Source organism: Haemaphysalis longicornis, unplaced genomic scaffold (assembly GCF_048455015.1).
Source record: "Haemaphysalis longicornis isolate Haplotype H1 unplaced genomic scaffold, Haemaphysalis longicornis Haplotype H1 scaffold_9, whole genome shotgun sequence".
NCBI classification, from domain to species: domain Eukaryota; kingdom Metazoa; phylum Arthropoda; class Arachnida; order Ixodida; family Ixodidae; genus Haemaphysalis; species Haemaphysalis longicornis.
In genome coordinates, this window is record NW_027526460.1 from 29,895,106 (window position 1) to 29,921,846 (window position 26,741).

Genomic DNA, 26,741 nt, shown 5'->3' on the forward strand with positions numbered 1-26,741 from the left:
CCGCGATTCCAACTGGCGAAAGCAAGCGCGTCTGAACCAGAACGAATCCTCGAAACCGATTTCCCGAGCACACGCCGGGGACTTGCGTCACCGCGCCGCCATGATCCGGCGCTCTTGACCAATGGGAGCCGCTGCGCAAGTGGGCCACCGGCCGGCGACACACATCGGCGGCGCCAACAAGAGCCGCCCTCGTGGGCGCCGGCCGCCAGCCGGGCACAGCGCTTCCTTCCGACCGCAACTTCCGAGACAGGTGAGTCCTCCCCGCATCCGGTCAAAGCGCGTGCGCGTGAAAGCGCTGACCTTGCGGCGAGTAGAATGCGTGCCCTTCGCCGCGCACGACCGGCCGCCGACGTCCGAGAAGCTCGGCGACGGGACGCGCGCAAGACGTCCCGAGGACGACAGTCTCATCGAAAAGACGTGTGCTCGACGGATGTTGTGCGCGAAGGATACCTCTCTAGAGAGATGCGCGAAACGGCACCCGCAGCCGTTACAAGGGCGAAGCGGTAGCATAACACCAGTACGGGGCTTGGTCGGGTGGCGCACTGAATCCCAAGCCGGTGCAAAAGGAGGAGAAAGAACGCTCGGTGGCTGCACCGAAACGGTATTTTAAAATGAGTCGGGAGGAGGAGGCGAAAAGCGAACGAAAAGGCCGAGAGGAAAATCAATCAGCTTGTGCATAAATGCAGTTCGCGCACAAGAGAAGCTACATAACGAACGCTGAAGGCGTCCATCTTGAGATTTCAAGAGTCGGTTCGGCGGGCCACTTTCATTGCGAAGGCAATAAAAGCGCCCATTGAGCAAAAAAAAAGGCGACGTTCGGGCGTCCGTAACACAAGAACGGCTTTCTCAGAAGCGGGTCATAGCACGGGGCGTTCCACAGCGAGAGAGGTGGCAGTCCACGCCAGTGCAGCGCAGGTGAAGGGAGCGGATCCAAGAACTCAATCGAACGAGCGAACAGAGAATCAGCGAAGTTCACCGTCGTCAACTCCCCCACTGCACGGCGGCAGGAACAAGCAGTGGCACAGCGGGTAGGAGCCAGATCTAAGCCATTAGAAAGCGCTAAGGCTGTTCGCGAAGAAAAGTGCACCAAGCGGTACGACTACAAAGCCCTCCGACAACGCGAGGCGGAAGCAGGGCGTCTAAGACGTTCAATTCGACATTACTGCTTTCGCATTCAAACCCATGAGTACTTAGTTGCTCTCAAAATTTCTTTTACTCAACAAAGTTTTACATCCCCGTTCATTCCCGTGGTTCATTGCGGAAAGCACACGAATTCATATGGGCGACCTCAAAAGTTCCCTGCAAAATCTCGTTGCGACCGCGAGAGGCCATGACCGATCATGGCTCCAGAAGGCAACTGCGTCTCATTCTCATCGCCAGTAAGTTCTAGTTCGCACACAACGCAATGCGTGCTTCGACAGCCCTTTGATTGCCCCGCGTTAAAATGGAGCACGGCGTGTCTGTGCGTGGGAGTCTACGGCCGCATTGCGACCACAGCACACGGAGCAGTCACGCGGCACATTGACCACAAAATGGCTCGCCCTGCGTGTCACGCACACACGCACGGACTGTTGTAACCGGGTTGCAAAGGCCTATCCAAAACGAACGGGGCTGCCCATTACCCCGATTGCCCCATGCGCCCGCTATTCATCGGTGCGAGCCACGAAGCCGAGAGACGTTGTACATCACTGGCGCGGCTGGGGCGGGTTTCCTTGCGTAATTTAGTTGCTTGCGGGCGTTTCTATGTCTTCAACAAGGGCGCTCAATCGTCAGGCACAAGAATAATCGAGTAAGTCCGTTGTATTTTTTACCAGTATTTAGACATTCGGGTAACCGACATTTGGATATGCCACCTTGCGGACTTCAGAACATCTTGTAAGTAGATAGTTCCAGCAGGCCATGCGGCGCTGGCTGAATTGCTACGTTCTTGACGAGTTTAGAAGAACTTGTTGTTGGGCGAGTAGGCGCATATTCTCAAACTGGGTAAACTGCGCTAAGGAAGACGCCAGAGGTACACAAGGACAGGCGCAGTCCTGGTACACAAGGTACACAAGGACAGGCGCAGTCCTTGTGTACCTTGTGTACCAGGACTGCGCCTGTCCTTGTGTACTTCTCTCTGTGTGGCGTCTTCCTTAGCGCAGTTTACCCCGGTGGAGTTCTTGACGAGTTTGACCAAATAAGTTAATACGTGTCAGAGAGGCTACCCCCAGTATAAACAGCATATGAGTATACGCGTTCTCCGTGTGCATCCGTATTAGTATTTTGTGTGCATCCGTATGTCCTGTCGGGTGCGAATTCCTTTCCGGATGTGTCTCATCCGGTGGAAAGAATCGTACCCAGCTCCGATGCGCATAAAAGCCTCAACTTTTGTCGTACTTGATGAAGCGATGAGCAGCCGCCGTCGACCTTGCGAGCGCGGAGACTTTCCGCCGACAAGTGGGTCGGCCGACAATCGGCGGCAGCGAAAGTGCGCACGTACCACTCTCCGGCTCTACGCACACCACCACGGGTCAGGCGGGGTTCCCGCGGGGTCGGTGGTTAGCTGCACTTCCTGGATCGCGTGCCACTTTGAGGCCTCGAGGGGCGCGGTGACGTCTCCGCAGCCGCCCCCTTCCTGCGCCCCCTTCCTGCAGCAGCAAAGCACACGCCAGGAAAGAAAAGCCTGGGAAGCAAAACTACGCGAATTTCGAAATGGGACCGTGCGTGCACTCTGCGCCAGTCGAACCCAACGGGGCACGGGGCGTTTTCTGAATGACGTCCCAACCACTAACAACCTAACGGCCTAACTCAGCGGCGTTATAGCGGCTTGATAACTGCGTGGTGTACACGTGATACTACAAACCCGATGGAAGAGATGGAAGAGAAGGCGGCGAGGCGGTGGGCTGCGGGGGCCGAGCGCAAGCGCCGCAAGCGGGCCGACAACCGTGCATTCGCACTTTCACATTCTCCCCCTCGGGGAAATGCGGGGGAATTTTTTCGTGTATTCCTTTGTAGTTTCCGACATGACTGGGTTGGTGGGATGGCTTAGCATGAAGTCCAACTAAGGTTCGATTGCCAGCAAAAGCAGAATGCGTCAACTAGAAGTCGGTCAAGAGAAATGTCGACGCCAGAAATCCCAGCTTCAGCCTCACGGTTTGAGCGTGATTTCCCCCAAGCGGAATTTCAATTCGGTTCTGCTCGGCTACGCATTTGTGCTAGAGACGGTAGCAACGCCCATGGGCTATGAAGTGCTGGCGTGAATTACGACATTTCCAAACTTCATCTTGGCTGTGCAGCCTGCTCAGATTGCATGATACACTTTAAAGGATAAGAGATAAAGCCATGGGCCAGCGTTCTGATGTTTCGCAAAAGATTGAAGACCAATCATCAGAATTTATTAACCCCGATAAAGAGAGAGATGAAGCTTTTGCAGGAAAATATACTTCTCATCAATAATGTCACGCAGACCTGGGTTGTCGGAGCTTCTTTCTTTTTGGGGGGAATGGGTGGGGGCAGGGGAGTGGCTGGGCGGTCAAAGTTACCCTTTACGCCTGAAACTGAACATACTTGAGCCTTCAGCGTTCCAGCTCAACATGTGCCCAAGACGACACGGCTGCTCACAAAATCCTCCTGCAACGCTAGCGACCCTCGTACTTTACAAAATCGGAAAGCCCATTCCTGCTGTGATCATTTCAAAACTTAGTATACCTCACGAGCTCCGAAAACTTTTCGGACCGGGAAGATGGAGCTGATAGATGGCGTCAAAAAGAATGCAGTGACCCGGAGAATCAGCGCACGCTGGTCTGGCCCGCCCCGAGGAGGATGTGGAAACGATGGAAGCTGAAGAGAAGGAGACGGTACGAACCCACACCCAACCGAAAAGCAGAACGCGCCAGCGATAGCTCACGCCTGACAGCACGTAGTACAACGCCAGCCGATAGCACCGTCGTTCAGCGGCTGTTATTCTACGGGCGATAAGCGGGAAACCGGCACGCGAACAGCTCCTAATTGTCTTTCAGCCGGGGACATCTCATTACGACCGTTCGGAGAGGGCACGGTGAAAACAACAAACGCGCTACGACAAAGCGGAAGCAACTAAGAACAGGGCATCAGATAGCGGGATAAAGAGCCCAGAAGACCTGTGGCCCCTCGCCCCTCACGACGCCGTTGTAATTCCGCGTGGAAAGTGAGGGCGTACTCATCGGCTCATCGCCAGTGGACCATGCTCGTGAGATCCCAGGGCGGAGAAAGTGATTTCCGCGTGCTCCGGTGAACGTGCCGGGCGAGCGAAGGCCACCAAGGCGGGAGGCTACCAGGACCCGCGGACAGCGCGGATCTTCCCGGGCGCAGAAGGAGCTGCCGCTTTCGGCGCGGTGAGTCCGCCGCCGGCGAAAGGCAGAAGGGCAGCGAACCGCGCGGGGAAAGCGTTCGAGCGAGGGTGGGCCAAAATCGAGAACGGCGCGCGTAGTACACCGTTGGCGAGGACGAGGAAAAAAGGGGCGCAGCACTCTAGTCTCGCCGGCCCACGTCGCCGCACGGCCTCCCCGACCGAGGACGAGACGGCCGCCACGAGAGCACCGCCGCGGGGCGTCGACCCATGGCATCGCGTCGTCGCGCACCCAGCTGATGGCATCGCCGAATCGCTGAGACGTCGCCGCCGTCGGCCGAGGAGGCTGTGCTCGAACGCCGCTCGCTGTTATCGGATACCGCGGGGAATTGGAGGCAAATCGATGGAGCCATCGAGCTGAGCAGGTACTCCGTTATCTCCTCTCTCTTTTGGCGCTTCCTCTGGGGCATTCATTGAGAAACTACACGGAGGAACGAATGAGGAAGCGATGTACGACGAGGGTGATTTTATTGCGTGGTGGAGGTGGCCGACGCTTACGACGAAGCAAGAGTGCCTGAAGGCGAGTGTGACCTCCCTAAGCGGCTACCTGTAAATACGCGAGAGCGGCGATGACACAATATCTCAGTTAACTCTGGCTACGATTAATTTGACGGCATACACGAAGCCCCAAGTGCCGCAGAGCTTCTCACAGGTCGCCCCGCAAAAACACAGCCACGGGAGCTTCTCCAGACTGCGCTAACATCAAGGCCAATTGACAAGGGCCCCTGTTTGGAGATTTTGTTTGTACTTACCTCTAAATTCGTTACCTTCTGAGCTTGGACTGTATTAAAGGGACCCTGCAACACTTTCGATAACCGCTTTCACTCTTTCCTTCGCGTCTGGAACCACTGCGAAAGCTATAGCTGTCGCCAGCACGGAGCGGCACTGCGCGATTGGCTCGTCCTACCAGATACGTCTTCCATTTCTGCTTTGTTTTTGTGGCTTTTTTAAAATTCCGCTATCGAAAAGTGTTCATTGAAGCAACTAAAGGAGAACCGGCCAACAGCCGCTACATGGCCTTAGTGACGTATTTCGAGCCGTCGAAGAACGTCAAGACCGGGAAAGAGGGAAAAATCTTTTGAGCGAGTTTCCAAGTTATCTGATGGGCATAGAGCAGTAATTTTTGGCTGCGGTACTTTGCGACCCCCTAATCAAAGTACTGGGTGTGCTGGGTGACTACGTTCTGCAAGCATTTAAGATTTCAAAAAAAAAAAGTTGACAAAAGTGTGGCAGGGTCCCTTTAAAGATGCAAACGAAGTAGCGTAAACGCTTGCTTGTGCAACTGTTCAGTTGTAGCATATGCCGTTGTGTCGCAATGCGCTTACCCTTCCGTAAATGTTAGTTACCTCTGCCCTTGGTACCGAAACCAACCTTTCGTATAGCACACCTGCGTCAGCAACGCACTGGCCACAAGGGCTTCCCCGAAGCCACGCAGACGCTGCCCGAGACAGGCTTCTGTTTATTATTTCGGCCGGCCGGCATCGAGCGACCGACGACCACTTTCGTTTCACGGATGGCCGAGTGTAACACATATCGCTTTCCCTACTGCCTCGCTTGACTTCCTCTTCTGGCCTTATCCTTTCCTCCACTTTTAGAGGCGAAAGCTTTAAGTGCACAATTCTACAACAAACCAGCGTTGTTGTTGTCGTTGTTGTTACTACCCGGTACAGAAAATGGCTGCCGCTGTAAAGAGTAAATAAGAAACACGTTTTAGGGTCTTATGGGAATTGAACCCTGGTCTCCAGAGTGGGGGCCGGGCACAGCACTAATTCAACGCGATGCCGGCAACGGAAAAATAGGCTAATGCGTGCCGTGTGACAGAATAACGTGACGGCGCGTGGGTAGAACAGGCACACGCCAGTTACAGAGAATTCTTCACTCTAGGGAAGCTGCGGCGTCAAGTTTGGCCACCCTGCCTGTGGAAATAATTTGCGCCAAAAGACGAAGCAACGAAAGGAAAAGGGAAGATTTAGAGAGACGCAAACATAATGTAGCAGTGAAGAGGCCTTTGACAATAAAGTAGCGCTAGGCTTTATTTAGCCTTCAAACCTCGTAACCAGACTAATAATACCCGTGCCACACGTGCACGAAAAATGACATTCAGTGCTTAAGGCCTTAAGAAACCGAATGGCATTATTTGGGCGGGTTGTGCTACACGCCAAAGCGCAAATACATTAAATGTGTTCGGCAGGATGGTGATAATGACCAAAAAGAGGAATGAACTCATATTTTAGAAGTTTTAACGTAGAGCAAAAGGTCTTAGAAGGATTTAAAATGTTTTTTTGTGTGTGTGTGTGTGTGCGTGAAAGAAAACGTTATGAGAAAAAAGTGTTTCGTGAAAAATGGTGTGAGCCGTTTCTACAAGTGGCTTCAGCAGATGTCGTCGCCTGCCAAAGGGTAGCCAAATCCGAAATATTCGAAACATGGCGTTCTGCCTTTTGCCGCTGATGTAGAGAACTTCGTCTTCTATACAGAAATTCGCCACCAAGAGAGCACAGAAAATAGTCTTATTTCGGAGCTCTGCTACGTTTCCGCGTCAACACTCTGGTTCTGAGAGTTTCGTTGGTTCCATTTGGTGCCCATCGCGTTCGAGAGTAGGCAGATTTAAGGAGTTCATGAAGGCGAATGAGTAGTGCAGAACCTTAAACCAAAAAATGACATTTGAGCGAATGGCATTAGACGTTTGTGTGTAGCAGTGAATTATTGCCATTAAAACTTAAGATATTAAGCACTTGTATCATTTTTCGTGTACGTGTGACACGGGTATTAAGTGCTGCGAGGAGCTTTTTTTTTAAAAAAAATTACAGGATGCAATGTATGCACGCTTGCCTCCACGCTCGTCACCGCCCATATCGAAGCCCTTCTCCTCCTGGCCACGAAAGTGAAGAGCGAAATAACGAAATAAGTATAGGACCACAGTCGTCTTCTCAGTACGAAACAGTGACAAATGCGTAAACAGTAGGGTGGAATGACATGCCATTTTTTAAGGACTTCAACACGCTTGCCCGACGAGGAACCAATTGAGTGGAAGGCGAAGAAGCGGTACGAATATGCCAAGTCACTCGAGGCGTCTAGATGGCTTCCTGTAAGATTCCCGCATACCATAAAGTAACGTCAAACGGACAAACTTTGAGGCCCGCACTTTGATGGCTGAAATGTCCCCGTTCCCGTAGTTTCCGTTTCGGTCGAGCTGGTCGTTTCGGGATCATTATTACCGAACATAGAGTAGTCGGACGCCCTCGTTCCTCACACTCACAAAAAAAAGGCAAGATGCCACGACAGTTCTATTCTACTATACAGAATCTCCCCCTCCACCTCCCACCCCATTCTTTTTTAGCTTTATGAAAGCAACGGTGTGTATATTGACTCGTGAGGAAGTCCGCACTAATAGGCTCTTCCGTTGGGGCTGCGGCAAAGCTTGGCTGGAAATAGCAGCGCATTTTGTACGATATAAGCCAGCTTGCTTGTGGTTTTATGATGTGGCCTACCCAACAGAGTAAGCCGTGCATAAAAACGAACCAGCCGGAAACCACTATTGCGTGCGCGGTGCCACAACGGACGCGATGAAGAAAGCTGCAAAAGAAAGCAACATCGCTAGAGTGTTAAATAGGCGCTCCATGACCCTTATACAAAGAGGAGGACAAGAACGAGAAAGGAAAAGCCAGGAGGCTAACCAAGCGCCGAGTCGCTTTGCTAGGTTACACGGGACAAAGTTGAGAGTGTTTAAAGAGAGATTATTTTGATTTGATTGATTGGTTGTGGGCTTTAACGCGCCGACGCAACGCAGGCGATGAGGCGCGCCGTAGTGGAGGGCTCCGGATTAATTTCGACCGCCTGGGGATCTTTAACATGCGCCGAAATATCGTACACACGGGCGTTTTTGCTTCTCGCCTCCATCAGAAAAGCGACCGTCGCGGCCGGGAATCGAACCCGCGTCCTTGTGAGAGATTATTTTACTCAAGAAACGTAACAAATCCAGCGTATCTGGGCAGCATGTGGTCAGGGTACCAGTGTGGCAATATTTCAAAATCTAGTATGAAAAAGAGGAATAGAAAGGCTTACGATTTTTGTTCACCTTAAAAGAAAAAAGATGCGGAGCTGTTGTTTCCTATGTCAAAAAAGACTACAGCTAGGGCGGAAAGTTATACGGGTTGGTATCGAGCACAAAACATGACCACTAGGTAGCGCCGTCCTGTGTCTCTTCTGTCCGTCCTTGTTAGGGTCATGCTGGTAAGCGTGTCTTTTAAACGGATAGCGGCGCAAAGTGCTGACGTTAACAGTGAACCGGTCCCCATCCCACCCGAAGCACTAGCCTTGCTCTCTCGGCCGTTGACAAAGCAGCACAATTTCGAGCGTGGCCCCGTGCCATACAACTGGTACGCTCTCCTCGTATCGGCACAACCAGCCCTCCGTAATAAAACTGCTTCCTAGCGGAGTAAACGTGAATCACCACACAGCGGGACTTGCAGACACAAGGAACGGCTCCCTTCAAGCTCCGCCCACTTACTTAGCGGTAGCTTCTAGCGTTCGGCAAAGTCAGGAGATTGGTCCGCCGGAAAGAATCGTCGTGATGAGGGATGAGTGCGGAGAAGTATCACGAGGAATTGTAAATAATAATTTAGAATAAGGTGCTTGCTGTGTGAGGGGCATGTTTTGCACTTCCTGGTGAACAGAACAATCAGTGCAGAGAGGGTTTGCTTTCGAGAAGGCCTTCTTGTACTCCGAACACTGGCCTCGATGCACACGACCTCCACTATGCACGGACATATATCTTCGCAGGAACCATGCCACGCACTGCATTCGTTGTTACAAATCTCGAGTTCATAGTGTCGTGGCCTGGCAAACTTGCCTTTCCACTGGCGGAAGGGTTGCAACTTGCACTTTATAACGGTCACCAAGCCGTAACGTCCCAAATTCTCTCAATTATGCGCCGAAGGTTTCCGACAGATAACGCGCGCTTCTTCCGCGTTCATCACATGCAATCAAGGCTCCTTCGCCCGTATGATCAGGGGAAGGGTGAGTGAGGGAACCACAGACAGGTGCATGCAGCGAGCGTGAAAGTGACCGCAAACCCGACCGCCAGGCTTCTGCATGCGGACAGAGGGAGAGATGGCCCGCGGGAACGTCGGCCCTGTCAACTTTCTCCCGATACTGCGAGCTTGCGTTCAGTTATGCAAGGCTGCTGCCGCTGCCTTCCGGCGGTCGGGGCGCGCGTTCGCAGGTCGTTCACCGCACGTTCCCTCTCAAGTTCAGCCGCGCAGCGCGCGCCGATGTAGGTCAGCGTACGGCAGACAAGAGCGCGCGCGCTTCGGGGGTCGCCGCTTAAACCAGTGCCCCGCTGCCCCGCAAACCGTGCACTGCTTCTGGTCTGCCGCCGTTCGACTGGGGGGAAGAAGTGCTGCTGCTGCTGCGGCCACGACGTGTGCGGTTCGCTCGCTCCGAGCCAGACGCCCTGCTGTGCGCTCGTTCTGTGCAGAGGCGCCTCGGCACAATCGTCCGTCATTGTTGCGCTGTCACGCGCCGCTTTGAGAGCACCAGCATTGGAAAGCGGGAGAATTGCCGTCGTCATCTTTGTGATGCACGTCCGCGGACGAAATATGCTTTGCGGCAAGCCCAGCTATACAGCGAAAGCTAGTGTAATTGTATCCATCCAAATCCGTATGAGGGAAGTTTTCGCCTTCCCGAAGACCTACGGTTTGAAGATAATAGAGAGTTTTAGCTGACCGTTCTCGACGGTCCGCTGCGGTATCGGCGGCCTGCTCGGCGCAACCGCAGTCAATGCCGTTCGCGGCCAAGCCTGCCACGCATGTGCAGTGGCGCTCCCGCTTGTTATCGCAGCGGAGCGGACCATGAAAAACGGGCAGCTAAAACTCGCTATTAAGGACAATGTGAACTACAAGGATGTAGAGGTGTCTACAAGATGGTTGAAATTTTAGTAGCGGAAAGGCCGGGAGGTGAAGATACCATGCCACCACCCGTACCAGCTACCAGCTGGTGGCTAGTGGTACCAGCTACCACCCGTAATGGGATAAATTTTTTTGAGCATACCGGTAATAGCACGCAAGGAATTAAAAATACAATATAGTAGTGCAACATCCATACGTTAGCTATTTTGGTGACATGGCACACGTCATCATCCCGATATAAAGTGAATATTATTAGCAATAATTAAATGAAGGAATCAATCAAGCTAACTTTAAACCTGTCCGCGCAAGTATTTGAGGCAAAGGAAACTTTGCGGGTAAATTTAAGCTAAGCATAAGGCAGAACAAACTTCACAGGCATGCCGCTGTTCAATATGTGGGGTATGCCCTCGCTCATTCGTCCGCAAAATCCATGACCATCGCGGTCCATAATCTTACACGAGAGCGTAATTGCCTTTTAATCCATTCGAAAGGGCGAACTGCTCGTAAGGCATCCCTTATATGTGAAAAGACACACTCGCCTTGTGTGTTCCTGGTGCAATGCGCTTCGTCTGGTCCTGAACAAAGCAAATTTTGAGGCTGTACGGGCGTCTCCCAACCCCATGCCTGCCGGCCACGCTATTAGCTGAACATAGTCAAGCACAGCGTGAAATACTGAAAGAGCAGATATGGCGGCCGTGTTAGTCAAATTGCAAGGAATGCGTAAGGGGGCTTGTGTCGATACCACGCTCGCATTAGCTATCCTAGTTCCAAATGCACACAAGACAACAAACTTCTACAAACCGAAACAATGTTGTTTTTTTTTTAAGTGTTCAGACCTCACCATCAATATACTCTTAGTTAATGCTACATGGTCCGAGGAGTTAAGCTTGCGGGACACCTGAGCGGCGCCAGAAGTTCATCTCGGGGGAGGTGCTTTTAAGACGCATCTCAGACGCATCTCGAACGTCCTGAATGATGCATCCAGCGTTAGCTGCGACGTTCAATAAGCAACGGTGGCAAAGAGAAGCAAATTCTACCGACGCGGCCGGTTTACAGTGCGAGGCCCTGCGCCAGCGCGAGCGCGTTGTACGCGTCGAACACATCGCACGCGCCGAACACATCAGTGACCCCAAGCGACGGCTGTTCCCGATGCAAGCACGGCGTCAAGCGCCTTCACAGCGCTCTCCGGTTACGCATTTTCTCCTTGCCGCGTACCTCCATTTGTTCGCGGTTTTTTTCTCGCCCTGCTGGCCCAGGCAGGCAGGCAGACGGCCCGTCGCGATGACTCGGTAAGCTGTCCCACAATCAAGAGGCGAAGCGAAGAGCAAATCGGCGAGGGTAAACAGGCCGCGATAGAGGAGATATGCGAGAAATCGGGTTCAACGCGTGTGCTGAGCGAGCACTGGGTGGCACACAGGAATCGTTATAACGCTGCCCGGGAGGCTCAAAGGAACCACTGCAGATTGCAGGGGAAGTCCTATAGTGCTCGGTTTGGCCCTTTTTCATCCAAACGCGCAGTGACGTACGCTCCAGGGAGCCCACGTCACTCCGGTGTCGTCACCCCGGCGTCCACCTCACTCTTACTGTACTCCAGTGTCCAGAGATAGTACCTATGTAAACTGATGTGCACAGAGGCTATTTTTAAGGAATGTCATGCTTTTACCGGAAGCCTATCTTGAAGTGTTTGTTTGTGCTGTGTGAGCAGGCGTGTTTATAGAAGTTCAGGCAAATAACCGGTTGCTGCTGAAAACGCGATGTATACTCTCCGTGTTCACATCGAATTCATCACGTGCTCACATCGAATCCATCATCGAGTCCACCACATGCAGGCCATCACGTTCTATTGACATGATCTTGCAGAACTTGCTCTTAACGTGTATTTAGCTGGTTTGCCGATTCCCGCTTAAGATACGTGTCATTGGAATGTCCCGCTAGCGGACGACAACACCAAAGCGTTCACGGGCTGAAATGATCGTACAGAACTTTCCTTTGTTATACATTCAGCCCCTTCACGTCATCCCCCGAAATCGGCTTTCTTTTTTAACGCCCGTGAAGCATTCGGTACATGATATTGTTCTCAGCACGTGTGCCGGACGGTGCTAACCCGGAAGGTTAGCAGAGAGCTGTCGCTCTAAAAACAACGTAAATCAGTAACGAGATTCGTACACTGGCGCCGCAATGGTTGCGAAGGAAAATCGTGCCGACGCCACGGCGGCTTTGACAAGTAACACGGCTTTCACAAAAAATTGTGAGCAGGATACTGGCTGACGCGTGATAAAACTCGTATGTTATGACGTAGACTGCACGTCAAAGGACACTGCACAGTACAATAATAGGAAAGGCATACGATACTTTTTTTTATTCTTTTGCTGCAGCTCTATCGCTTTATGAGATAAGCTCATTTAGTGATTTTAACTCGTTCTCACCAAGAGTAACAACGCGCTGTACGACGTTCCCGGGGAAATTCAACCAGTGACTGTCGTTCGCGTTATTACTCTTGGTGAGAACGAGTTAACTAAATGAGCTTATCACATAAAGCGATAGAGCTGTAGCAAAAGAATCAAAACATCGTATCGCCAGAAAAAAAAGGACAATTAGGAAAGAACATTAATAACTGCCAGCGAACTTATAATCGCAATTACCCTATAAAAATATTTCTATCACGCACTGATCACAAAATAAAAGAACTAGGTGTGAAATGACGACATTTTGTGTACAAATCTAAATAGAGTAGAATATGCCAATCTTTTCTGAGGAAGCACGATACCACGAAGATATCAAGGTGGCGTAATAGCGCGGTGATAAATTCCAGGCCCGGTACTGTACTCGCGAGTTGCAATAAATAGTGGAGTGAACCATGGACAACTGCCAAGTTCTCCAGCACTTCGAACGGGAGATCTGGCTCGCGCTTCTCTGTTGATAAGAGCGTATGGCCGCAAGAGCGTATGGGAATAGTATGCTGGTGAACCGCGGCGGTCTGCAGGTTCAGCCACTTAAGCGAACACGCTTTCCGTGCTGAAAAAAAAAAAATGCCGCATCTTGCAGTAGTGGTGGAGGGCTGGAAAACAGCGGAGCTGGACGTAGGCCTATCTTATTCCGGTTTTGGTAATCTTTGCTAGCATTTGCTAGGCTTTGCTAAGTTTTTGTTAGGATTTACGAAGTTGGTGGTAGGCTAGGCTAAGTGTTGAAGGGTTAGGCCAAGTTTAGCCGGATTTTACAATGCCGTTCCGGTCCGTCCCCAACACTAACAGCGGATCACAGGTGGGAAGAAGCTAGGTCGACCCCCAGCTCAGCTGTTTCTCCAGACTTGCACCGCTGGTGCTAGCTGCGCCTTTTTTTTTTTTTTTTTTTTTGCGTTTTAGTAGCCCACGAAAGACTGTCACCTTCAAAATGGCATACAGTCAAACCCTATTATAACGAACCCGGTGAGAGCGAATTGTGCTATGTATCGAACAAAACCAAATCCGTTACGAAAATGCACGCTAAGCATATTCCTTATAACGAAGTTCACATCGGATATATCGAACTCGGCGCGCCTACAATTGCCACTGAAATGCATGGGGTCTCGGAGCGTAGATTGAGATGTTGAGACAGCGATGTGACGCCCGACACCTGTTTCTGACGCACGGGATTCACGACGGAGCCCATCCAGTCAGCCAATATTGCTTCGATATTGAAGGACATGGACTTGAAGTGGTGCTACCTCCGAAAAGAAAGTGAAAACGAAAATCACCGCTCTTTTGCGAAGTAGGCAGTCAAGGCGGAAAGTAGCTTTATTGCATGCAATAAATGAATCGCTTTGTGTGAGGTAATGGCATACTTTATGTGTTCGTTTCTCCATGTGATATTGGCAGCGGGAGTCCGTCTATTGCGAACTCGTAACGAAAAAATCGTTATAGACAGTTTAGGCTATATCGAACTATTGGATATATCGAACTAATCGCGGCGCATATTAGAGTTCGCTATAACCGGGTTTGATTGTAGTAAGGGGTGAGTATACTCATATGCCCTTTGTGTTCACACTCGATGATGATGATGATGATGATGATGATTGCTATTGGTTTACCCTTTGTAGCGGGTGATGACATGTAATCTTACCAAAAAGGGCTAATATAACCATGTTTTATACTCTTGGGTTAATACTAGCGCTTCTTAGTGCAGGCACAAAAAGCTTATTAGGCACAAAATACTTTTTTGTTCTGTTACAGGTGGTTACTCGAGCAGGCGCGAAAGCCGGCTTCACTGTTATAATACCCTGTCTGCGGTGGTGCACCCTTTACAGGCGGCGCTAGTATTAAACCAAGAGTGTAAAACATGGTTATATTAGTCCTTTTTGGTAAGATGACATGTCATCACCCCGCTTCAAAGGGGAAACCAATAGGAATCATCATCATCATCATCGATTTTTTTCTTTGTGTTTTTTTTGCTAACGCCACCGGACCCAGCTCAAGATTTAATACGAGACATGTGTTTGACTCACTTTTCCCCCAGGCAACCGTTGCGCTTGTAATGAGTGGACGTCACAATGAAATGAACTCGACGTCGAGCGTGTGTTGTTTCTTCTGTCTCTTCCGCAGACATGAAGGTGGCCGTGGCACTGCTGGCGGCCTGTTACCTGGCAGCCTGCTGTGAGGCGGGCCACATCATTCCTTGGCTCACCATCAGCAAGAGCATCTTCATCAAACCGTACGTTCCTCTCCTTCCCCTAAACACGCGCGCGAGAAGTGGGCAGTGCGTATCGAGTGTCAGCCAAGAAGTCGTGCGTGTGGCCGATTCCGAAAAAAAAAGTGAATAAGGGAACATGGCGGACATTTTTCATTGTCCAGAAGTACATAACACGCGATGCTGGACAAACTGCATACTTACATTACGGCTTTGCAGAAATATACCGTAGGACTAAACACAGGACAAGATCACCGTAACGAAACCCCTAAGTGGAACACCCGGATAATGAACCCTGCCTAACCAGCAAAACACATACCAAAGCGTTGCAAGTTTGGTCAATGATATAGATGCAGTCACATATTCTCCGAAATGTCACGCTATTGACGGTCAGTGCTACTGACCGGTCGCCGTTGTGCTTTACGTCCCCTGTTAGAACGAAAAATTAATGCAAGTGGTCCACGCTATACGAAATACGCCTTCCCGCGGCCGAAATCCCCCGCCACATAATATCCCACCTTAAGGGCATAATTTCTATCGCCGGTTAACAAATACGGGAATACCGCTGCCTGCCGAAGTAAGGACATCCTAGCGATTTTTCTTCATGATTTCTTACTTTGTATAAAAGGGAAGGGTAACAGAAGCCCAGAGCATAGGAGAGGAATTTGTTTGTAGAACTTGCTACCAACCACAGCACCATAGCACTTCCGTGACGTCGCGCTGGGAAGTAGATTACCGACTTATATATCCGACGCGACACCCTATTAATGTCGTGGTACTCCCGTCCGTAACGACAGCCGTCAAAATAGCATTGGCTGAAAAGTAGTACGCGTTCCCGCGGTAAGTGTCTAGAGTTTTCTCGATGTTGTTTGCAAACACTGGGCAGGTCTTTCTCTTCGATGTCAATAATCAATGTCACCAACCGATTCCCACGTAGGGTGAAGCACGTGTACAAGGAGGTTCCCCTGTACAAGATCGTGCCCATCTACAAGACCATCCCGGTGTACAAGACCATACCCGTGGTCAAGGAGATCAAGGTGGTCAAGGAGGTGCACAAGGACGAGTGGCAGGACGAGCACAAGGGCTGGCAGGACGAGGCCGACGACGGATGGAAGTCCGGAGGAGGAGGCGGCGGCTGGGCGCAGCCGGGAGGCTGGGAGGCGCAGCCCTGGAAACCCTGGGAGTCCAAGCCATGGGAATCCAAGCCGTGGGAATCCAAGCCGTGGGAGTCATCGGGGTAAGTGCTCGACGCTGTATACCTTCAAGCGGCTCGTATTATTACGAGGTGGCGTTTGTGTTTCCGTAAGCTTCCGCTCCTTCGACAGCCTTGATTCCAGTACAAGTATGAAGTGATATAACTGCGTTTTTAGGTTCTGAATTAGCCAGACTTCGCGTTACGAACTCAGCCGGTGCAGTAACATCATCTCGAACTAAAAGGAAAAAATAAGGCCACTAGAAGGCGGTAGCTGCGGCCGACGTTTCGGCAAGGACGGACAAGTCCGGCAGGTTAAGGGCCCTCAAAATAGCGTCTCCTTCGTAGCCCACGGTAGAAACTTTTTGAGCAACATTCGGGCAAAGGTAATATTTCAAATGTGCTAATCCCGAGGGATTTAGTAAAGTTCTCGTAACATATTCGTCAGGCCAAGTGCATCGACAAAGACGTTGTCTACGCTCAAACGCTGACGCATTTTCCCTACCGACTGATTTAAAGAATAAAACAAAGAAAAGTGCACGAGATTCTACTCCGAGAATTAAGTGAAACTGTCGGAAGCAACGACAAAAAGATGGCTTGATACCAAACCACGAAGCAAGTAGCAACTACACGAAGCCAAGCAAGAAGAACGAAGAGGATAGAATGAGCACACGCTTCCAAAAAGAGCTGTACGTATAAATAATGGAACATAACTGAGATTTCCTGCTTTACCGTGTGGGAACAAGCCGTGACCGTCGCGGTTGATCGGCCGAGCCAAATAAAGACGGACCGCCGGAGGCAACAAGAAGGCCGCGGCGACCATAGCGTACCGGAATAGCCGCCTTGGCACTCGGAAATACGTACCTCAATAACCCTCCCTCCCGGAGATACCAATCCTTGAATGAAGGAGTGAAGCTGCGCAGGGCGCAACACATTTGCAAAAAGTATACCACTATGTCAGACAAGTTAGGGCAGCAAACGTCAGAAATTATGCGAAACGAATCTCAAACAATTTTTAACAGATGTGGAGTCAGTAAAACGTCTGTTTATAACAGCGATTTCAGCTTCAACTAGTTACATCTAAAAACTGCTCAAACACGTTCTTTACAAATATGTTGAGGACAAACCGGGTGGGCTTAAACTACAGAACGCCGCAGTAGTTTTCTTCAAACTCCGCTCGGGCGAGGCAGGATAAAGCTGGAAGTACGAAAGCTGTGTTACAGACAAGCGTTTTACCGATTGTACGCTATAGTAATGTTGAACATACTTGGCAACGATACTAAGTCACTGAAATGTGCTTGGTTGCTTCGGCACAAACGAACTGTTTTAAACCCTCGCGCCTTCAACGTGTTCGGAATTGTTTCACAGGGGCGGAGCTTGTTGAAGTTTCGTATCGTGTAAGTACCGCGCAATTCATTAACAATGTAGTCCCTTCCCGTCTTCGGGCTACCCTCGTCGTAACCCCAATCTTACACGACGTCAAACCGGACTGTTGTATCCACGTTTGAAAAACGAAAGCAGTGAGCGTGTGTTGGCTACTTTGCAGGTTTTACCACGTGTGCCGATTGTCTTTGCAGGGGATCACACTTAGAGCGGCGCAACTCGACTGCCAAGGACTCGAAAGCATGATCCCGCGTGTCTCGCAGGCACGCTCAGCTAGTCGCGGCAGGCGCCACAGCGGCACACGTTGCAGGCAGATAGTATGCTTCGTGGTCGTCCCGTTCGCCCAGATGAAAGCAATCTCGCGATTTTGAGCTACAAACACCAACACAGTCTTCAAATGAAAGAAAGCCGGGAGCTTACAGTGTATACAGGGCTCGTCACACAAAACTGAGCTCAAAGGCAAACTTTGGCTTCGAAGGCAAGAAAACCCGAATGATTTCACTCTGAAATAAGATATATAGGTTTTTGCTCCAACACGCGCATCGCACACAAACACACATAAGAAGATAAACGCTTCAAATTGACAAGCCCCGGATGAAAAGCCCCGGATGTTTAACGGCTTTTCAGGGCACTCCGGTATACGCTGCAGGGTATAGATTGACAGTTGCGACTTCAGCTGCTGTCGCCATACATATTTGCTCAGCGCATCGCTTCCGAATTAATCCTCCCGTCTCATTACACGAATACGACCCTCATCATCATCCAATAACAACGCACTCAAATCTAACTTTGCTGGCGAGAATCGAAGCCCGCTCTCTTTTCAGTTTTACAGCATTACACCAGAAGACGCAGTTAGCGCAATGTGATCGCCATCGTCTATCCTTCAGCGTGTCTCGCAGAAATACCATTTCAGTCATTCACCGTTGCATTAAACGTAAGCTGCGTGACCAGCCCATACAGCCTAACGTCCGTCCACCGTCCACCGTACACGCATCCCCATGAGCGTTGAGTTTCACGTCAAATATCCAGCGGCAAGCCCAGATGCATGACGCAGCAGCGAACCATGCCCAAAGTAAACATAATTAAGCCCCTGGCTCAGTTCAGTCAAGTGCAGCTCGCAACGCCCGCGGTGAAGTTGCCACGGAGGACGACAGTGATTTTTCAAGCAGAGACGAAGAAGGCTGTCCCGACGCCCCGCAAGAATCATGTGGACACCACCTCGAAGTGATTAGATCGCAATAAAAGATGACATTGTGCTTCGGTGTCTTCTTATTTTTTTGCTGACCTTCTAAAGAAGCATCAATCGATAAGGGGGTATAAAATGTTCGCTAATGCCAACGCAGCGTTTATCCCTATAGACCTGAAGAACACAGATCTGAATTTAGGTAACTCGATATATACGGATTCTCAAAAATTCTGGTACGCTTCTGGCCACTCTTGGTCCTTGCGCAACTATGCTTGTGTTGTTGTGCTGACATGCAATAAGAAAAAATAAGAGGATGGTGCGTTGCACTCTTCCATTTCTTAAGCGTATGCTTTAACTGCCCTGTGGTTTCAAGACAAGAGCTACATATGAAGCCGTAATACGTACAGCGTGGGCCAAAAGAATTATCGGAACTTAGTACATTAATCGTAATCATCACCATGGTCGTCGAAAGTGGCAACTGCAAACAAATTCATTTTAATTCTCGAAGTCACTGTTACTCATTCATTTTGTTGTATGCTACCAGGGCTCAGCATCCAGATATGATGTACAGGTACCTTATGGATTTGACGCCTCAATTGGTAACGTGATCACTAAGACATGTGAGCACTGAAGACGGCGATATCGCGCCCGGGAATTTTTATTCTGCTAGTCCCGACACTTCTTCGGAAACATTTTAAGCGCAACCCACACATGCTGGATACAGCTTGGTAAAGGATGACTACTTCACCACTTGCGCTCCAGTTATGCTCACACCACGCTCTCAGACGTCGGCTTCCGGCGGCACGCAAAAACACACACGCAGACACGCCAATTCCTTTACACTCCCGCATTCTGGCACCAGCTCCATTTAGTCACTTGGAAAAAAATGATGAAAGTTGTGTGCCACGCCGGCCGTATGACCTTGACCTAGATTTCTTGTGCAAGCTTTGAAACGGTGTTCGGTCGCGTTGAAGGCACCACCCTCAAGTCCCTAAAAACCACGTGCATACGTATGAACGCCGCGAAAATGTGATGACGAAATGTGAACTGTGGGATCACCCGCGCGTCTTGCTATTGTCCTCACGAGCACGCGGTGTAACACTTGGCTGTTGGTGACAGTACATGGGACACTTGGCTGTCGGTTGCTTCAACAGGTTGCCCTCCAAGGAGCCGCCGTGTTACTGTGTGTGAACCGGCACGAGCACTGTCACCGAAGCATTGAGAGCTGACGCGAATTCACGCGGGAAAATTTAAATGGCTCAAAGTAGGCGCTAATTACGGTTAAGAATTGCGCACTCCTGAGTTCCGTCCGTGAGGGACAGGCGGCGGGGAGAGGCGCGGCATCGCAACAAAAAAAGAAATCCAAATAGACTTACACCTACACTGTGATTGTGATTGCGGTGTACGCAAGGAGACTCAAGGCCGTCAAAGTTAATTAATTCGATGTCCTCCATCGCGCTCCTTTATAAGGGGCATGACGACACACACGTCGTAATAGGCCTTGTTGCTACACAGCATGACACGAAATAAAACAGACACGTTTCATTAGTTACGAGCGCTACCGTCAGCGGCTACCGCGAGGTAACAAGGAAGCAACAAGAGCTTGGGCAGAACTTGCAGATGTGTAGGCGTCTTGGACTCTCCGCCTTCGGATATCCACTCCCTCTTTTTCTATTATGTTCTTTATTTTATTTGTAAATTGACGCACATTAGCTCCGCTGCCCGGAAATTAGCTCCGCTGCCCGGAAATACTGATCACGAGGAACCGGCTAATATGCTATGCGTCCGGTGGAAAGTCGTGCGTGCCCTTCTCCAACCGCTTCAAATTGGGCTGAGCCCGGACGCGCCCGTAACGCCGCTGTTCAGTGCACGAAAACGGCCTCCGGTGTGGCAAATAAATATGAATGAATGAATGAATGAATAATAATAAGAGAAGAAATTTTTGCACCACTGACAAACTGGGGCGGTGAATTCTTGTTATGGCCGGTTGTGATCTTTTCGTCTTCAACAATTCAAAATGTGCGGTTATGATGCTCCTCCACCTCGACGTGGCCACTGTTGCCGTTGTGTTTACAACTGTCCTTGCTGCGGATATGTTTGTCTCTTCTCCTGCTGCTGTCTTTATTCCTGTGGTATCGTTTTTATTGTTTCTGCTGCGTGCCCTCGCAGCTGTAGGCGAAATGCCTTACAAGTTACGACATATCTGATACGGCGTGAAAACCAATATCACAGCACTTTACGCTTCTGCGTAAAGATATGTGTATAGCAATGTGGCCTAGAATTTTGTTGTTTGTTTTTTTCTTTGGCAGGAGTACACAAAGTCGCAGAAATATAGCTAAATGCCGCTTAATAATGCTTGCCGTTGGGAAAGTTGGTGCATGTTTCTATTCGAAATTGAGTGTAAAATATTGACAGAGGACACAAGAAGAACAGAAGGCGCTAGAGCGCTATAGTTCAGTCTGGTCTACCTGTATCCCGTGTCAATTTTTTGCGCTCAATTTCTATTACAAATTGAATGCCACTGCGTGCTCTACGAATTACGACATATCTTGTTATTAGTAATTAATTAATTAATTAATTAATTAATTAATTAATTCTTGTATCAGGGCTCACAATGACAACACCTCGATCGCTCTAATAAATAGTTATCTGCGACACCACCCTGCACTGGATGATGCATGCAGCGCCCTCTCTCTCTGCGGCGGGTGCAGGCACCAAGCGGACCACCACGCGGACCACCAAGAGGAGCCCCACCACGTGGAGCACCACCACGTGGAGCACGAGGTGGCGCAGCACGTGGAGGAGGAGCACCACGCGGTCAAGCACGTCTCGCTCAGGGACCTGCTGCCCAAGTGGATCAGCCTTACCATCGGCATCCACAAGGACTGAGCCACTGCGCATGCGCGCGTGCCCACGACGACAACGCAGCTGCGCACCGAGCCGGCAGCTTTTCGGCAGCTTTAAACCGTGGCCAGTCATTGATGCACGCAAGGGTTTGTATCTGCCAGAACGCGGACAGGCCGCCACCGAGCCCCAAACGGGGCAGGTAGGCACAAAAGCGACTACCTAGATGGAAGCAGTCCCGCGCTCGAAGATCATGCAAAGCATGCGAGTAAAGTATGCTCGATACCACGCGCTGCGTATATTAGCGTGCACGACGCGCACGTGTGGGCGATAAAGCCACGGCTCTCACGCGCAGTTGCCCATAGCTCTATTGCGTAGGAAGGCAATCTCCGTATATGCGCGTGTATCAAAGCTGTATCGTAGACGTCGAGCTGTATAACGGCCAGCATCTCTGCCAAAATCACGTTTTTTGCAGATGAGCTCGCTTACAAAACATCATTGACGCTATAGGGAAACACACCAACAGCGAACAGCTGCGCGGGATCTTTATAGCAGATAGGCCCCTTTGTATTAGCTGTATGCGGTAAGCACACGCTCTTCGAATATTTTTTGCCGATCCGTAGGGGCGGATCAGTGGTTGCGGCGCCTCCCCGCTAAGAGCTCGATTTCCAACCACTGCGACGGAACACTTCTAATAGAGGTGGAATGCACCTTACTAAAAGCTTCGGTAGTGCACGTTGCAAGTATAATAAATCCTAGGTACAACAAAATCGCTTTATTCGAATTTTTCGCTTTATTCGAAATTTTTCACGGTCCCAAGTACTGCAGTTTATGGAGAGCAAATGACCTCCGCTTTTAGTGAAGTACCGTTTATAAGTGAAGCCACTTCGCTGTACCGCGGTCTTTGTCGTAAAGAGCGCTTAACGTACGCAGGTGCAGGCCGAACTTTCGCGAATAACATGCACTACTCTCTCAGAAATCTCCGCAGGTGGGCTTCACCACTATGCCCCAGAACGACCAATCAGCGCGACCAATTGTGCGAATTTGGCGAATGACGTGGCCCAGCATGAGGTTTATTAGAGTGTATACAGCGATTTCTGCGGCGTATACACTGCTGGGGCGATTTTTTTTAAGTGTATATGGCGAACACCGTTCTTCGTCAATTCATTCGACGGAACAGTTTCAATTTTATTTTCTGCCTAAAGTTTACACCGGTCGGCTCATTCATGCCCCACCAGACAGTAAAGTGCGTTGTCAAGAGGCAAACGCGGTTATACTCCTGTCACATGGCAAACCTAAAGTCGTTTAAAGTGAATGACATCAGCTGTTAATGACATTCGGTTAGGTCGTGCGGGGCTACATGGCGAAACAAATGTCGTTTGGTAGTGATAGCAAGCTCGATTAGCAAGCTCGCAAAATTGCAAAGTTATAGTTCGAGTGCGTCTAGAATGTTTTCATACAGGAGAGTTTTTGAAAACAAAACAAATATTTCTTTCTTAAAACTGAAAAGAAGAAAATAACGTTTTAGGTGACATAACTGGACATCACAAGTCGGAACAAGTCCGTGAGAAATCCGTATCAGGGTAGCGCGCGCATTGAGGACGAGATTTTTTTTTTTTCGTATGTACTTGTTTGTCTTTCATTACTTGAAAAATAATATGGAGGGGAAAATGTAAGTTCACTGACAGCTTGTAGAAACAGTATTCTTTGGATTATTACTGAACTTTCCTGTTTAATGAAGCGTCACTGTTGTGGAGGCTACTCATTTGGCCGCTGAATGAGCTCTCCAACCTCATATAGCCGCTAAATGCCATTCGCCTCGAATTTCATTCGGTATTCCCGCGTAGCGCCGAACTAACGGAATTTCGAGCAAACGGCATTTGCTCTAAATGTCATTAAATCTGCCATGTGACAGGGGTATTGGTTAGTTTTTGATACTGAAAGTGTTGGATAGCGCTTGGTTACACTGCAATACCGGAGTGCACTCCGCGCGCGCTTGCAGGAGCTGGAGAGGGACCGGCGGACCAAGACACGCAAGACGCGCCCCTCACCGCCAGCCCATGAACCGCTGTTCCTCGCAAACCCGGGATAGCCCGAGTACTGCAGCCAAGGAAGAACGACGCCGGAACGTCACCAGGGACTCCAGAAGCCTCTACAGTGCCCACGGCGTCGAGTGAACTTCCACCACCAGTTACACGAGACTTGCTGAACTGCGCCGCGAGATCGAAAACCGACAATGGCCAAATATTGTTCTTTTTTGTTTACCGTACGTCGATGTGTCGCTAAGCCTTTTGTACACCTTTTCTCCTTTTGTTATTTCGCAACACAAACTACTGTAACTCGCCAAGAGTCGCGAGTTCGGGCATGCGGTTAGCGCGTTGCAGCGCGTTGGATACTGACTGGGCACAAGTGGATTAAGAAAAAGAAATGGACTTAGGCTGGCCATGCAGGGACACGAACAGACAAAAGGTGTATCACGAGGGTAACAAAATGAATACCGAGAGGTGGGTCAAGGAGAGGAAGGCCATTAACTCGATGGAAAGATGAAATAAGAAAATTCGGAGGCGGAGAATGGACTCGGTCAGCGCGGGACAGGAGCGGGTGGATGTCAATGGGAGAGGCCTTCGTACTGCAGTGGACCCAAATAAGCGGCTGATGATGATGATTACAAGTGCTGTAATGTCGGGTTATGCGTAGCTGCCCAGGGATCACGCGCAAGTAGTGTAAAGCTGGCTTTTCCGTCCAGCACCCGCCCCAATATGGTGGCGTTAGAGTTTTCAAATCGAGCCGTACGCATCAAACCGTGCGACTTTAGCATTAAGGCTAGCCCGTATAGAAAGCGCATGTACGTACGCCCCTTGCAAGCGTTTACCGCCTTAAACGCTTTTTTTCCTCCCCCAAGAATTAGGTTATGCCGCTGCGTTAGAAAGGGTACTGCAGAAAGGCGAACAAATTTCGCGATGGGTCCTGTAAGTGGTCACGAACGGTTAAGAATAGAATTATGTAGAAAACGAAATGAAAATGGGCGCGGAACTTGGGGATATCCCGAATTTCCTAGACTTCGATCTGGTATCTGCACAGTCTGTTATACGCACAATCAGTTAAGTGCACTCCACGATGTGTTATCCGCACAGTCGCGACGTTACCCCACGAGCTAGTTACGAAACATATAGCAAATGAAAATAACATTTTATTTTAAAAATACCTTATCTAAAAAATTAACTCTATTAACACCACGTGCATTCAGCCGGCAACAAATTAAAAAAAAAAACGCCTGAATACCACGGGCCTTACAAATAGCATCGTTTGTGGAGTAATCCGGTCCCGTTGCTGCTCCGTCGATGCTTCGATGCTTCATTTTTCACTGTTCACATATTTCGCCACAATCCAGCCACAGATGGCGGGCTGTCGTATGGCGCCTGCAATCAATTGTATAGCTACACCCGCGGTAATCAGGCACTTTTGACCGACCGCACTTCATCTAGACGACGCGTTATGGGAACCACGTAGAACGGAAACGTGGGTTTCATGAAAGGGCAAGGTTATGTCTGGGAAGGTTTGGCTGTATGCTATCGGTGAGTTCAGGTTCTATACGAACCAGGGAGCAAGAAATCGTGCCAGTCAATCAAAGCAGGGACTACTTAAAGGAGTACTGACACGAAATTTTTATGTTACGTTTTTTTCGCTGCTATGCGTGCCTACCAGCCCACTAATCATAGAATGACAGATTAGACGGTCGAGCGCAGCGTAAACATTCATTTACGGCGTCGTTTATTCGTGCCAGTTTCGGTTTCGACAAAAAAACGCCGAGTGGCCGCCATGACAGCATGTATGACATGGCGTCACCATTCTTGCCGTATCGCTGCCTCTCTGGAAGCGCGCGCGAGCGAGCGCACGCGCGCGCCCAGACCGGCCGAGGTCATCGCCGTCCCCACAGGCCCGGGCAGCATGACGTCAGTCCCAAAACCATGACGTGTACACACGCCCGAGCAGCGCGCGCCAACCACAGCCAGCGCGTCGGCTTCGTCACGGGAGCCCCGACGTCGGCAGTTTGGGGCACGTAGCAGATGATGTCACGTCGGCCCGCTCTGGGCTTTCTCGTGCGGGCGAAGATTAAAATGGATTTTAAATATGTTTCGCTGAACGGTTGCTGTTGAAACTTGCTGGGAGATATCTCCTGATAAAAAGGAAGCGTTTTACATAGTTATCTCAGCTTTGAAATTTCGTGTCAGTACTCCTTTAACAACCACGCCACCTGGGAAATGTAATTCGGCAGGGTTCGTTTTTTCTCTCTTCGATTTACTCGCCTGGTTCGCTTCTCTTAATCTTTCATTCTTCGGCGAACCACTGCGCAGGCGCAGACGAAGGAGACTAGTGCAATATGCTACATCCCCCACCACAGAGCTCCACAGTTGTGTTCTTTACCACGGTCACACCTACGCGTATACATTGCCAAGGCGTGCGCTGATGTTGAGCGTGATACGGGTAGCGTTAACTGACGGGCTGACACACTTTCAAAATCACCGATCACTAGAGAAAGAAGAAAAGAAAAGAAGGGAAGAGAAGTCGAATAAGCTCGTTCTCACACAAAAGCTCGCAAGGCGCGGCTGCGTCGACGTTAGGCCCGCGTAGGCCGGCCTGAGAAACGATGGACACGCCTTTTGGCAGCGGCGTGGTCGTCATTAGCAAAAACGAGGCCGTTATTCACGCGAAACCGACAGCGAAACAGGCTGACCCGCCGCACCCGTCAGCGCATGCCTTGAAAAAAAACTGTTCGCTCCGAAGTACGTTACAGGCAGCTACGTGGCTTTCAATAACTGTGATCATACGAATGACCGTAAACTGCCGGACATAAAGTGCAACTTGAGTCTTGTGCATTCTTAACACTTTACTAGTCCTTTTCTCTCTTTTTTGAGCGTGTGTGCATGTGTAGGGGGAACCCCGCAACGCCGTGGACTCCAAACACTGGACTGTAAACACGCGTGAATGCAAAAACGAGACAGGTGAATAAAATAAATATCTACAACGAGTCATCATTGCGCTGTGCCATTTATTCAACGCACCGCGCTTGTACATGACGAATGCGAACGGCATCGCCTGTCAACTCCGCATAGATAAACTTAACAGATTGCTAGCCCGTTCAACCGGTTAAAGCTGTTCGCGCACAAACGAAAATTCGATGGTAAGCATTAAGCTGGTTAA

The 26,741-nt window shown here is 50.0% G+C and overlaps 1 protein-coding gene and 1 pseudogene across 2 annotated transcripts in view; one reads left to right on the forward strand and one right to left on the reverse strand.

Annotated features, from left to right (window-relative positions):
- Positions 1-25,178, forward strand: LOC144151419 (uncharacterized; annotated as a pseudogene). The gene is made up of 5 exons (XR_013318870.1): positions 1-250; positions 14,850-14,958; positions 15,872-16,171; positions 21,407-21,688; positions 23,542-25,178. The product of XR_013318870.1 is annotated as an uncharacterized LOC144151419 (transcript).
- LOC144153722 (rho GTPase-activating protein 18-like) overlaps positions 1-26,741 on the reverse strand; it is a gene marked incomplete in the record, with an annotated part of 196,060 nt that overhangs the window by 125,716 nt on the left and 43,603 nt on the right.